At 32.4% G+C, this 13,560-nt stretch overlaps 1 protein-coding gene and 1 long non-coding RNA gene across 2 annotated transcripts in view; one reads left to right on the top strand and one right to left on the bottom strand.

Moving 5' to 3' along the window:
- The window catches only part of LOC145739058 (uncharacterized), a 239,962-nt gene extending 234,329 nt beyond the window's left edge, over positions 1–5,633 (bottom strand). Inside the window, exon 1 of the long non-coding RNA XR_014180894.1 lies at positions 3,437–5,633. This is a non-coding gene — a long non-coding RNA (uncharacterized LOC145739058). The remainder of the gene's footprint in view (positions 1–3,436) is intronic.
- The window catches only part of krz (beta-arrestin protein kurtz), an 83,204-nt gene that overhangs the window by 12,926 nt on the left and 56,718 nt on the right, over positions 1–13,560 (top strand). Inside the window, exon 2 of the mRNA XM_081994373.1 lies at positions 10,733–10,797. The gene's annotated coding sequence lies outside the window, so the exon portion shown is untranslated. The remainder of the gene's footprint in view (positions 1–10,732; positions 10,798–13,560) is intronic.

Genomic DNA, 13,560 nt, shown 5'->3' with positions numbered 1-13,560 from the left:
ATCCTCAGATGCGGTCTCTGTTAACCTAGAGCCCTTGTATAAGCCCTACATGAAAGTTGAGTGCTATGAAGCTCCTCTGAACCACTGTAGCAGCTGCCTGGAAGCTGCTTAGACTTTTTATTATTTTTGCTACCTTTGGGATTTTTAGTTACTTTTCTGGTCTTTTTTGCAAAACTTGAGATGCTGGCGGTTTCAGTCTGTCTTTTTTCCTAGGGGGTTTGTTGCAATTTTAGAAATTGCAGACTCGGTAGCTACTTCGCACCAACTTTTGCTGGTTGATGTTTTGGCCTCTTCTGTATCTGCTTTTGATGTAGGCTTTTGACCTTTCCACAAGGTATCACCTAGGTGTTTTGGTGTACACACTCGAGGTATTATGAAGGTATCCTGAGGAAGTTTAAATAATTTAAATGCATTTGTTGGTATTTCAAGGCACTATGAGGCATTTTGAACAATAAAAGAAGTATTGTGAGGTATTTTGTATGCAAAAAGGCATTTTGGTGTACACAAAATTATCGGCGGTCTACCCCTCACGCCTTTCAATGTAAAGGTCATGTGGCTAAATTTGTAACACTTTTTTTAATAGCATTTTGGCTGAAGCCCTGTCTATCAAGTAAGTACTACCGCTTGTATTAGCACTCACCAATGTGGTAGTACCTGATGGTCCTGCTGAAAATATTCGGAATCTTGTTATTGATATAACTTTGATTTGCTGACAGACGGTCCAAGAGAATGACTGGGTGAGGAATTTTGGACTAGTTTTATCCTCCATTTTTGGGATGGCTATTTTATCCACGATCATTATAAACAACATAAGGTTTGCAGACGATACAGCAAAAATCCGTTTAGATAACATTAATAGGGAAAGCAAAAAACTACAATAAACATAAGTAAAACCAAATACATGGTAATCTCAAAAACTACAATTGACAACATACAACTTACACTGGAAGTACTTGGGAGCAACAATAAATTCCCAATTGGATCAAGATGAGGAGGTAAAAATCAGAATAGAAATATCTCGGAAAGGATCTGTTAAATACAAGTCAATGTTCGACACAATAGTAGTACAAATAGAAAATTGAGGTTGGCCATTAGATTAAGGTTTCTAGAATGTTATATATGTTCTCAGCTGTTATATGGGGTAGAAACTTGGACGTTAAAAGCTCTATTTATAAAAAGTCTGGAAGCATTTGAAATGTGGTTCTACAGACGCATACTTAAAATTCCTTAGACTGATAGAGTCAAAAGTAGGAAAAACAGCATATTTGTGTCACATATTTCGCTAAGACAAATGGATATCTGGACTAGCTTCAGTTTTGATCAGTTGTTTCACGTTGCAAAGGAAGCGTTTCGGGGAAGTGATCGCAAACCCTCATTAAGGAAGGAACTTGCTACAGCACGAGCTGTTCGAGTGTCAGAAGTTTCTAGGGGAAATTAGATGGTAATATGCCAACTTTCTTGCTTCCAGCCACTTGACTGTGCGTATGTTAGCTGGACTTTGGCTGAAAAATGAAAATTTATTGCATTTTCTGAATCTGCAACATTCTAGGATCTGGTGCTTTTGGGTCTTTTATCCGAAGATCTTTCTGATGGAGTATTTGATGTACACCCTTTTATTGGCTCCATTCTCCCTTCCTTCCTGTCACCCAAACTTTTTATTACCGTCCTCGAATACGCGTTCAAACAGCTGGAATGGGAACAAAGAGGCATAAACATCGACGGTAAGAGATTAAACAACTTGCGTTTTGCCGACGACATCGTGCTGATTGCTGACGGTATACAAGAAGCCTAAGAAATGCTGACAGAACTAGCAAATGTTACCACAAAAGTAGAACTACAAATGAACACACAAAAGACAAAGATAATGACCAACCTAGTTCTCGGAGAAACTCTAACATTGGGAAGTCACATATAGATATCTAAAACTCTAGGACTAAGACGAGTGGGGCTTGGATGGGCAGCCTATGGTAAACTGAACGGAGTATTCATGAGCGATATCCCGATCTGTTTAAAGCGTAAGTGTTTAATCAATGTGTGCTCCCTGTCATGACTTACGGAGAAGACACTCACGCTAACAAGAGCGAGTGCGGAAAAACTTAGAATAGCTCAACGTAAAATGGAGCGCTCTATGCTGGGAATACAACTATCGGATAGTGTTAGGAACATAGATATCCGCAAAAGAACGAAAGTGGAAGACATAATAACAAGAATTGCGAAACTGAAGTGGCAGTATGCAGGAGATGTAGCTAGACGCAATGACGATAGGTGGACGAGGAGATTATTAGAGTGGCGACCAGTAAATGACAAACGAATTGCAAGAAGACCTCCCACAAGATGGCGAGATGATCGAACAAATCAAAAGTCAGTGGATGAGTGTACGGTGGAAATGTAAAGAGGAGGCTTATGTCCATCAGTGGACTACGATAGCTGGGTAAAGAAGAAAGAAGAAGAACACACAGCTAATTTTTGAAAACTCTGCACACCGTGGTTCATCTTGTCCCTTCCTCAAATAACTTCTTTTTCTTGTATTCTACTAACTAACATCTTATCAAGTAAATTGGTCGTGATTGTAATACCATATTTGCGGAAGTATTAGCACGCCTGTGATCTAAATTAACTGCATCTATACTTTTCACTTCATCTCGGAAAGTTGTTGACTAATAGTACATGTAAATTAGCAGATTTTGTAATGTATCAAATATGCATGGAATAAAAATAGCTCTGAGGTACTGGTTGTCATAAAAATTACGTTAACTTTAATAGGTACTGATTTATAGTTAAGTCACCATAATATGTAGTAAATTTACGAAGAAATTTGTGACTATACGTCTCAAGAATGCATGCCCAATTAATATGAATCACTCTCTGATTGGGTTTTAAATGCTTTTATGCTAAATGAATATAATGACTTTCATACTTAAAAGTGACGCTAATACTTCATAAGTGTAATCAAAGGAATGTACCACTATCTTCAGGGTTTTAGATAAACCAATTGTACCTTTCTTCCTGTTAAGGTTTATTTGAGTCATCCTGAAGTCAAAGTGAGACTTTTCAGTTGATTATTTCTTGAAATTGAACAATAATAGACCTAACCTTAGGTGTTGATTACAAAAGACAAAATTAAATGATGAGTGCACAACTTGGCAACATCCCGGGGTGTCCTATGGAGACTTAAATTAACCCCCCTCCTCAATTAAAACGAAGTTTCAATTTTTAATTAACGCTCTAGGCCTTAAAATAAGGGAAGTCCTATATAGCTGTAAAACTCCTCGGTATTACCGAAGATGTATTCAGTAGCAACTTCGGGAAACAATAAACATTTTTTGTTATTCACTGTTTAAGACTGAAGAATTTTGGATATTACGTGGCACTTGATTCTGATTTCCTTTAAAAAAGCTATAATAATAATAAATTCCTTTATTTCAAAATTAAATACATATATAAGTACACTTACAAATAAAATGAAATCAATGTGTTACATTGTTGTGCCGAATTACATCTTCATAACCACTACATGCACTATCAAGAGATTACTTACAAACAATTAACTTACCAATAATTTACCAGGGTTTACATGTTTGAATAATCATCCAAAGTATATGGCTCTAGGCTAATTAGCAACTTTTTAAATAGTTTTTTAAAAGCAGCTACACTTTTAATTTATCTGAGTTTTGGCAATTTATTGAACAGCTTTGGACTCTTCTGGTTCAAGTGCTAGAGTAAGAAAACAAGCCTGATCTTGGGTTATAATTCTCAGAAAAAGTTTTTATTTCTACACAGACACATGAGACATTCAAACATATACAAGCCATATCCTGTTAAGATACCCAATTGCTTAAATACATTTCTGCAGGATTGGTTAAAGTCCATTTTCTTAACAATTCTAAGTACCCTTTTTTGAGTTACAAAACACTCCGAATGCCTGCATCCCTACCCCAAAAAATTATCCCATACTTTAATCTGGATTCAAAGTTTGCAAAATATAGTATTTTCAGACTTACAAAATTATGTATTTTATAATTATTCTTATGCCATAGCAGATTGCATTTAGTTTTTTTTTATTAAATGACTTATGTGAAAGGACCAGTTTAAGTGCTCATGCATACACAAACCAAAGAACTTTGTGTTTTCTGATGTGATAAAGTTGTCATTTTCTACGTTTAAGTGGTTTATTTTTTCTAGATGGAACTGTTTGGTTCTGAAAAATAATACAGTTGTTTTTTGAGAGTTTAGAAACAGTCTTTTTTTTACAAACCATTTGCATACTGTCTCAAGAAAGTGGTTGGTGTCGTCTGCATAATTAATTATTATTTGACTGGTACTTTTTCTAACACAATATATGTCGTTTATAAAAATTGCAAACAAGAGGGGTCCCAGTATATTACCCTAAGCTATGCCATGGATGTATGTATTATTATTATTTTTATTATTAAATAGTTTGCGAATATGTCACTATTCCGGAGAACCAGCGATATATGGAAAATATTTTGATAAGGTTTGGAATGTTCAATTCAATCATTTCATTTGAAATAGCTGTAATTTGACTCTAGATATTTTGATGTTATGCCTGTAACTATTGACATCATTTCGGGAGTTGAATTTCATGGCTTGCATGCAGTCCACATCGATCTTGTGTAAAATTATCGTTTATGATTTATGATTTGAAAATTTTCTTATATGAAACCAAGAGAATAACCAAATTAATGACGCCTAACATTTTAATAAAAATTACATTTTAAATTGCGCGATCTGACAAGTCAGTGATAACAAATCTTTTACGATATTTCGAATTTAATATCTTTCATAACTGCTTTATATTTAACGGATAAGTTGTGTAATAAATGCCAGAAATACGTAAAAGTGAAATTACATTTTGCTGCTTTGATGGTAGTAAATTTGAAAACCAGGGTAGAATTAAATAAAGTCAAATATGGCAACTAAAATATGAAGCGAATAGACTCAATAACCAAATTGTGCTGGCGGTTTAAACGCACTGACTAAACTTTTCCTCTAAATTATCTCTAAAATGTGGTTTCAAATAGTTCTGTTACCGTAAAAGCTGAATGGATTTTTTCTTAATTTTGTTAGCTAAAATCTAGTTTGATTTTAGTTGTTTTCACCTGGAGGGTGGTGCATACTGGAAAACCCATTTATGACTAGACATTTCCAAGGCTTACTATAAACTGGAATCTGGATTAGTTCAGTGGATGGTTTGTCACTTAGGTTATATGCGATATGTAATAAAGCTTATTTAAACTTTTGCCTTTAGTTTAAAATAATCTTTATTAAAAATGCTTGGTTTTATTTGAGGGTTGTTTGCTACAAATTCGTTTTTAAAAGGGATTATAATATTATTCTGAAGTCCTGATAAAGGTTGAAATTACCGACCGAAATTTTGGCGAATGTTGACATAAATGAATGTTCAAAATACTTGTGACTTTTGACTTTTTTTCCGTCCGTAAATCTAATCATCTATAAATATGAAACTGACGAAAACGAGAATCTAAGTCATTGCGGTCAAATATGTATGGTTTGATGTCTTCTATTACTGAAAATTTGTCGATATTTTTATAAAACCCTATGTATACTGGACACCCGATCTGAAATTAAAGTAAATACCTACCTACGCTTGATTTCAGAGCTACTGATTTGTTTGTTAAAGCTACCTACCTTTTACACAGAATTGAAATAATGACTCTTTGAAGTATCATATTTACTTACAAATTTGTAATTGAATCTTTTAAACTGTTTATGACATACATGTCCAAAATAAGGTGGCATTTAAATTCAATTTAATTATCTGTTTTATCCACTCTAATATCCTTGTTGGCCGTTCAAAATAGAAGTTTTCTGATTGAATTGTATCATCAAATGTGCTAAATGTGTCGATTTATTTCTGTCAAATGTCAGCGTTGGAGCACATGTGTATATGTAATATTCTCGATATTTTACAGGAAATAACTCTCTTAAAACAAATCACTACAGTAATGGAGTTTCCTGTAGTAAAGAATATCGGCAGTTATGCAGCTTTTCAATGATAGTAATTTTAGATTATTTTTTAGACATAGATTTATTAAATTGTGTGAACAAAATTAAGTATATCATTTAGCTTCGCATGGGTTCACTTTCATTCTAGGTTAAGGTCTCTTAATTTTTAACAGGGTTGCCATATCCGTCGACTCAATTTCGCCAGTCGAAATTAAAAGAATCTTCAAAAAATATTTTCATAGATTATACTTTGTTATTTCTAAATTGTAATACATTTTATCAGTCTCTCAATCTCATTCCGTTTTATTCAAACTGTCACTTTTCTTCTGTTTTTTCAAAGATGACAGGTGTCATTATTTGACACGTGCTAACTTGGTTATTATGTCAACTAGAAATTAAGTTCAAACGTCAAAAAATAGCCCCTAATTAAGATAATTTTCTTTGAAAAATTACAAATAACCGAGATATTCGATGTAAAATACATTAATGTAACTGTTCTAGAAATAGTGAAATTGTCACAATTTGACAGCTCTTAATTTGGTCCCTATGACAGCTAGGAGGTTTACTCAAACTTCGAAATGTAGCTCGTAATTTTTACTTTATTTTACCTGAAAAAAATTTCTTTTGAAAAACCACAAATATTCTCGATACTTGACAGAAAATAGAGCAGTAAACAAGCTTTTTAAAGATGTCACAATTTGGCAGCTCCTATCGTAGTTCCTGTGACAATTAGGAGGTTCGTTGCAATGTCAAAATGTAGCCCAAAACTTCTGCATTCTTTTGTAAAGACAAAGTTTTTATGAAAAAAACACTAATAACTGAGAAAACCGGCTTAGAACACTGGTGTGCACGCCAGACTTCAAAACTTTGGTATACTACAGGTTTTGAAGGTATAGTGCGTTCCTCATTAACTCAGCGGTCTCCAAAGGGTTTGTTTCGAGTATCAATCCTAAAATCCCCAGTCCCCTTTTTTCAGAAGAAATCCTCCGGAAAAATATCCCCAAAAAATATCCCAAAGAAAATAGATTGTCTACTTTTTGGGGAAACTCCCTTAACCCTAATTTTACACATCTTTTACACGCGTCACTTCTGTAAAACGTCACTTTTATTCAACCAGACCTTCTTCCACATTTAGCACTAAACAGCCTGTTTAATAAAATTGCAGTAAATCATCTTTAGAAATAATTAAAAACGTGACCGCTTTTCTAATAATTTGTATTTAAGAAACGAAGTGGTGCAATATATACAGTGTGTCCAAGATAAGAAGGGTCAGTATGGGGATCTTGAAAACGGTTAGAGATACAAATTTGGTTAAATGGGAGAAAAGTTGCGTAATCATGGCCTTAATAAAACGGCATTTAGAAAACGTAGAAATTTGTTTTGGTTTTTTTGAGATATTTTGAAAAAAGGTAATTTTCTGTTTTAACATTTTATTTTTGTTTAACGTTAATATTGAACTTAGACCAAAACTAATAACACTTCTCCACAGCAACTTTTAAAGCTCTTTAAAATGGCATTATCAGTTTTTCATTCCGACGTTTCGTCTTTGCGAAACCATCTTCAACCTCATTTTTTAAATGCGGTCATGATATCAGATTCTGAAAGCTCTTTTTGTTCCGAATTCAATAATGTATGAACTTAACTTTTATTTTTGGGATTGGAGGAAACTGTTTTTTCTTGTCTTATTTTTAAGTTTAAATTAATATCAACCATTAAATAAGCTGAAGAATTTATTGACCTTTAACTGACCATTTAAACCATAAAGTGTCATACATCATTGAATGTCTTAGTCATAGTTGTAATCATAAACTTAATTTTGTCCATTACAAGTAAACAAAGTAGTCCAGGTTACTTGTTTACTATGGACAAAAATTAATTTTATGATTACCGACTATGACTAAGTAGTAGCCAACAGTATAAATCTCCATTATACAAGAATGGTAAAATCACTAGAGTCCGGATTAAAAAGCACTAAAATCGTGAAAAAAACCGCTAAATTACTTTCCTCAAAAAAGCATAAAAATCTGTAAAAAAGCTTTCCAAAAGTACAAAACTCTTTCAGAGATGCAAATATTTTTACTTTTTTTGAGTTCTAGAATTTTTTTGAAGCTTTTAGACTGTTTTGATATCTTTTGAGAGTAATTGGACTAGTTGAAGAGCATTTGGAACCTTTTAGACTGTTCTAAAAGCTTTTGGAAGCTTCTAGATTGTTTTGAAAGGCTTCCGACTGTTTTAGAAACATTTTGGTGTTTCTGCAGTGTTTTGAAATATTTTTTAGACTACTTTAGAAACATTGAAGGTTCTGGACTGCTTTTAAGGCATTTGAAACCTTGTAAACGGTTCTAGAAACTTTTAAACTGTTTTAAAAGCATACGGAAGCTTTTAAACTGCCTTGCATTTTTTTAAAAGCCTGTAGACTAGTTGAAGATCATTTGGAAGCCTTTAAACCGTTCTAAAAGCTTTTGGAAACTTCTAGACTATTTTGAAAGACTTTCGACTGCTTGCGGAGCATTTTGGAGTTTCTGTAGTGTTTTTTTTTTGTAATTCTAACCGTTTTTGAGATGTTTTCCAAAAACTACTTTGATGCACTTTTTACCGAAAATTAGTTCAATATTTTAACACCCTGTAGCTTGGTTATTTTTGGGAGTTCAGGGTGGTTCAACCACTCAAACAAACAAACAAATCGTCTTGAACTGCTCTTTTCAGTGGTGAACGTTGAGCGGGCACCGCTAACTTCCCCGTTTGACCGCTAGAGGGCGTCAGACTTGATTACTTTTCTTCGGACATTTTTCTAAATATCTCGAAAACGGGTTGAGTTAGCAATGGGAAATAAACATTTTATCATACAACGCACCGGTCGATCTTTAACTAGATTTTTGACATTTTTAAAGGGGGTTACCCTATACATTTTTTGGAAAAATTTTGAATTTTGAAAATTGTCTTTAACTGCCTTAGTTAGTTTAGGTTAATGGTAGAAATGTGACGTAAAGTGTCATTTGTCAAAATATAATTTTTAAGGGTGCCATGTCTTAAAAACTGTTAAAAATGTCCTAATTTCAAAGTGAGTGATTAGTGGCAAAACGGGCACCAGATTCGTGTTCTCCATGCCATAAATAGTTAAAATTGCCTTTTTAGACTACTTTAGGAGCATTTAGAAAGTGTTTACAGTTTAAAGAGCACTGAAGGTTCTAGACTGTTCTTAAGGCATTTAAAACCTTGTAGAACAGTCTAGAAACGTTAGGAAGCTGTTCTAGAAGCATACGAAAGCTTTTAGACTGTATTAGAAATCTTTTGAGAGCTTCTATAGATAAGATTTGGAAGCTTTTCGACTGTTCCAAAAGCTTTTGGAAGCTTCTAGACTATTTTGTAAGCTAAGCTTCTATAGTGTTTTGGAATGTTTTTACACTTTTTAGACTACTTCGGGGCATTTGGAAATTATTTGGTCAGTTAATAAATTGACACCATTTTGAAACAGATAATTGGTATGTTTTTGTCTCTCAGACGCCTTCAATATCTCAATATAGCTAGTGCAATTGTAAATTAGCCTATTCAACTTCAAACCATACAAAAAATAGCAGCAAATAAGCACAAAAAACTAAATTAAGCACAAAAAGAAGAAAGAAGCAAAAATAACATTAAAAAATTCTGTCAAATGACGTGTTTTTGCGTAAATCGTTCACATTAGATGTCAAAGGTTGGTTGCTTTTATTATTTACAAAAAGCAAAATTCCTAAAAATCCGGACTAGTTATCACAATGTTTGAAATTATTTGTATTTTTCAATACAAATCATTATGGTATCTTAACAATATCTCCAGCTTTGTAAACTTAGTATTATCGAATAGTTTGCGTTTCAGATAACTGGTAAACCTTCTCCCTAAAACATTTATCTTTCGTGTTTATTTAACATTTGTAAATTTAAGATTTTACTACAGACAAAACATTGAAACTCAGTCTTATTTCAATTGAAATATTCGCCACGCGATTTATAAACACTGTCGAATTTTATAACACTTTCTATAGGTTTTCCGAAGAATTTGTTTAGCAAAATCGACGGAAATTGAAATTACTAATTCGTGGTTGTGTTCTTAGATGTGTGATTGTAACAGTGTATGTAAAACTTTTTTTTTTGGAAATGTATTATATAAAAATCCAAATTTTTAACCAACATCTTCAAATAGTACTCTGGAAGCAGATGTAGAACACTCTATACGGTCCTTTTAATTAATTAAATAAATTCACTTAGCAAGAGAGTAAATAGTGTCAGTGAATCATCATCAAAATAGTTTTTGATTCTTAATGCAAAATTTATTAGGTTTCAGAAGGATAACTATTGAAAAACAAACACTTTGGTTTACGAACAAATAAATTAGTCTAATAACTAATAACAACGTTTGAATAATGAGTAATCTGGTGTGAATAATAAATGATATCAATGAACTAATAGTTCAGTTCACCAATTTTGTGGAGCTTACGATATACTAAGGCCCAGTTGTACAATAGTGGTTCAATCTTTGAACCTGGTTCAAGTCAGGAACGTCACTTTGACAGCAATTCAATTCATACTCTACCAGTCGCAGTTCAACTAAACCGGTCTTTGAACTGTGATTGTACAACTAGGCCTTAGTGTATTGTTTGATATTAACTTCAGACGTAATGTCAGCCTTTCGTTAATGTTAACGTTAGTTACTTTACGTTACGTTACGGTATTTTTTCCTATGCAGTATAAATATCTTTTTTTTTAGTGTGCCTGGGTACCTGACACGTGGACGCAGTTGGGATTCCTTCAATAAGTTATTACTTTCTCAACGTAAGTAGCTTGACCACTTTGGATTGACTTGTAATTTTTTTTTGGTACAATTACGTATAAGGTTTTTTAGAATACGGTTCTGTAAACTTGGTTACAATTACCAGGACGGAAGAGTTTATATTAAAATTTCCTAAAAAAAAGCTTTCGTCAAGTAATTAGTAATTTATCAATTCTACACTTGACCAAACTATAACTGGAATTAAAATTTTTGCGTTAAATTACGTAATCCGGCACAAAGCTTAGTAAGTACAATCTGTGCATATGCCAGGGCTGAAATTAAGAAATTTTCAAAAACGTTCAACTAAAAAAAAAATTAAATTATAATTCAGGAGTTTAACTGGCAAAGAATAAGGTTAGGATGTAAAGCAAGGTTGTCAGATTTGTACTGCTCTATTTCCGATCAAATATTTTGGTTATTATATTAAATTGGGTGTAGTTAAAAGAAAGTCAAAATTACAGGATTTTGACGCTTGAGCGAACCTCTTAACTGTCATAGGAGCTGTCAAATTGTGACACCTTTAATATTTCTGGTACAGTTACATTGATGTATTTCATGTCAAATATCTCGATTATTTGTAAGTTTGTAAAGAAAATTGTTTTGAAATAAAAGAAAGATGAAGAATGAAAGTCTGAACGAAATTTCTATCTGCCATAGTAACCAAGTTGTCAAATAAAGACACCTGTTATCTTTAAAAAAACAGAACAAAGATGGCAGTTTGAAGGAAACAGAGGGAAATGGAGATACTTTTAAAAAGGATAGGGCTAGAAATAAAGATAAAGAAGCAAAAAATTGAAGAGAGTAGGAAAATACAAAATAATTTTAAAATCGGTGGAACAACGTGTGCCTTTTGGGACAATTTATGAGGAACGCATTATATCTGTGGAAGGGTGTGGTGTATACTATAGTTTGTATTTAAGTTTTGCTTACACAACACGTGTTCTAGGCCAGTTATCTTAGTTATTACAGTTTTTTTTAATAAAAATTCTGTCTTTACAAAAGAAAGCATTTGGGCTACATTTTGACGTTGGAACGAACATCCTAACTGTCACAGGAACCAAGTTAGGACCTGTCAAATTGTGACATCTTTAAGAAGCTCGGTTATTTATAGTTTTTGAAAGGAAATTGTGTTTAGTTAAAAGTAAGCCAAAGTTACAGGTGATATTTTGACGTTTGAACGAAAATTCTTGCTCTTAGTAACCAAGTTAGCATGTGTCAAATTAAGACACCTGTCATCTTTAAAGAAACAGAAGGAGCGTGACAGCTTGAAGGAAACGGAGAGAGAGACTGACGAAATGTATTAAAATTCAGAACAAGCTAATAATTATAATCTATGATCATTTTTTGGTTATTTTTTTATTTTGACAGGGGAAACCGAATGGAAGTATCTGGCAACATTGGTGTGAAGTGCATCTTTGCGTTACATTTTTATGATTTCAAAAAATTCAAATATTACTAATTATACTTACAAACCTTATTATCCAATAATTTACAAAGCAAGAAGTCTAATCTTGTATAATCACCTTGTATATAAGTACATAAATCTGGCAATTCAGCACTATTTATGTAAAAATGTTTCTTACAATGCTTCTTACATGAACATTTATTTTTTATCAATATTTTCGTATTTTTGAAAATTGTGGAAAATGGGAAAAGACTTCAAATGTTAATTTATTTTAACTTTTCAAAATTCAGAAGACATTTTAAATGTATGAATTTGTTAGTTTAAAATAACAAACTTGGTTGAAATTTTAGGCTAGGTTGTCATTAGCTTCCAATCTAACTAACTGATCACTATCAGTATCATCAAAAAGTCCATTTTAATATTGTAAATAACTTAAAAATTCATTTTTGCTTGCCATTTGTAAACAGAATTTATTGAAGGGTTGAGGTAAAACAACAAAAACTAGTATTCTTTAAGCTCTTTTTCAGTTTTAAAAGTAAAAGTTCATATAATAAGAATCGACATTTGGTAATTATTTTTCTAAACACTGAAAAGTTAAAATAACAAAAACTCGTTTTTCCAAAATTTATTATTTAAATTTAAGTGTTTTCCGAAGCGTATTATTTTCAAATTGTTCTTGGGATTGTCTCACAATTTTTGTATGAAGCTTATTTTTTTATTAAAAAAATATATAATATTTTCATGTATACATCAGCTTGATTTTTAACCATTTGATATGTTTTTTATTTTTATGCTTCTCAAAGCGGCCTACACATACCAAATTTCACTTAAATATATGCAATAGTTTTTAAGAAAAACTATTTTGAAACTTAATTTCAACACCCTGTATTGTTTTAGCAAGACAACCAAGAAACAATTATTTAGGACGACTGAATCTGAAATTAATGATCTTTTTTATTTTCAATATTTCAATCACTGTGTATACCTGGTGATAATAAAGTTAATGTCATATATTTAGGATCATTTTTACATTTGTTTCCCAGATACAAGGTGTTGAAAGAAAAAGGTCTATAACACTTGAAATGCTTAAAACCCTGTAAATGTTTAAGAATCTTGGACAGCACAACTACCATCTGATCTTAATTGCAAATGAAGGAGGAGAGTATTCTCCAAAGGCGTAACTTATTGACACAATTATTGTCGACCTTATAACATTTATTCTCTAGTTTATTCTAGAGAATTCTACACGAAAAAAGACTATCGCCCACATGGTCTTTCTGCCTATATTTACATTATTTTTAAATTTTTTAACAATTTTCCTAATAAATAATTTCTCTAGTTTAATAATACTAAAACATTG

Source organism: Ips typographus, linkage group LG16 (genome assembly GCF_016097725.1).
Source record: "Ips typographus isolate SLU linkage group LG16, UJ_Ityp_2.0, whole genome shotgun sequence".
NCBI lineage: Eukaryota > Metazoa > Arthropoda > Insecta > Coleoptera > Curculionidae > Ips > Ips typographus.
Note: the sequence above shows the minus strand (reverse complement) of the source record. Positions and strands in the feature narration are given on the sequence as shown.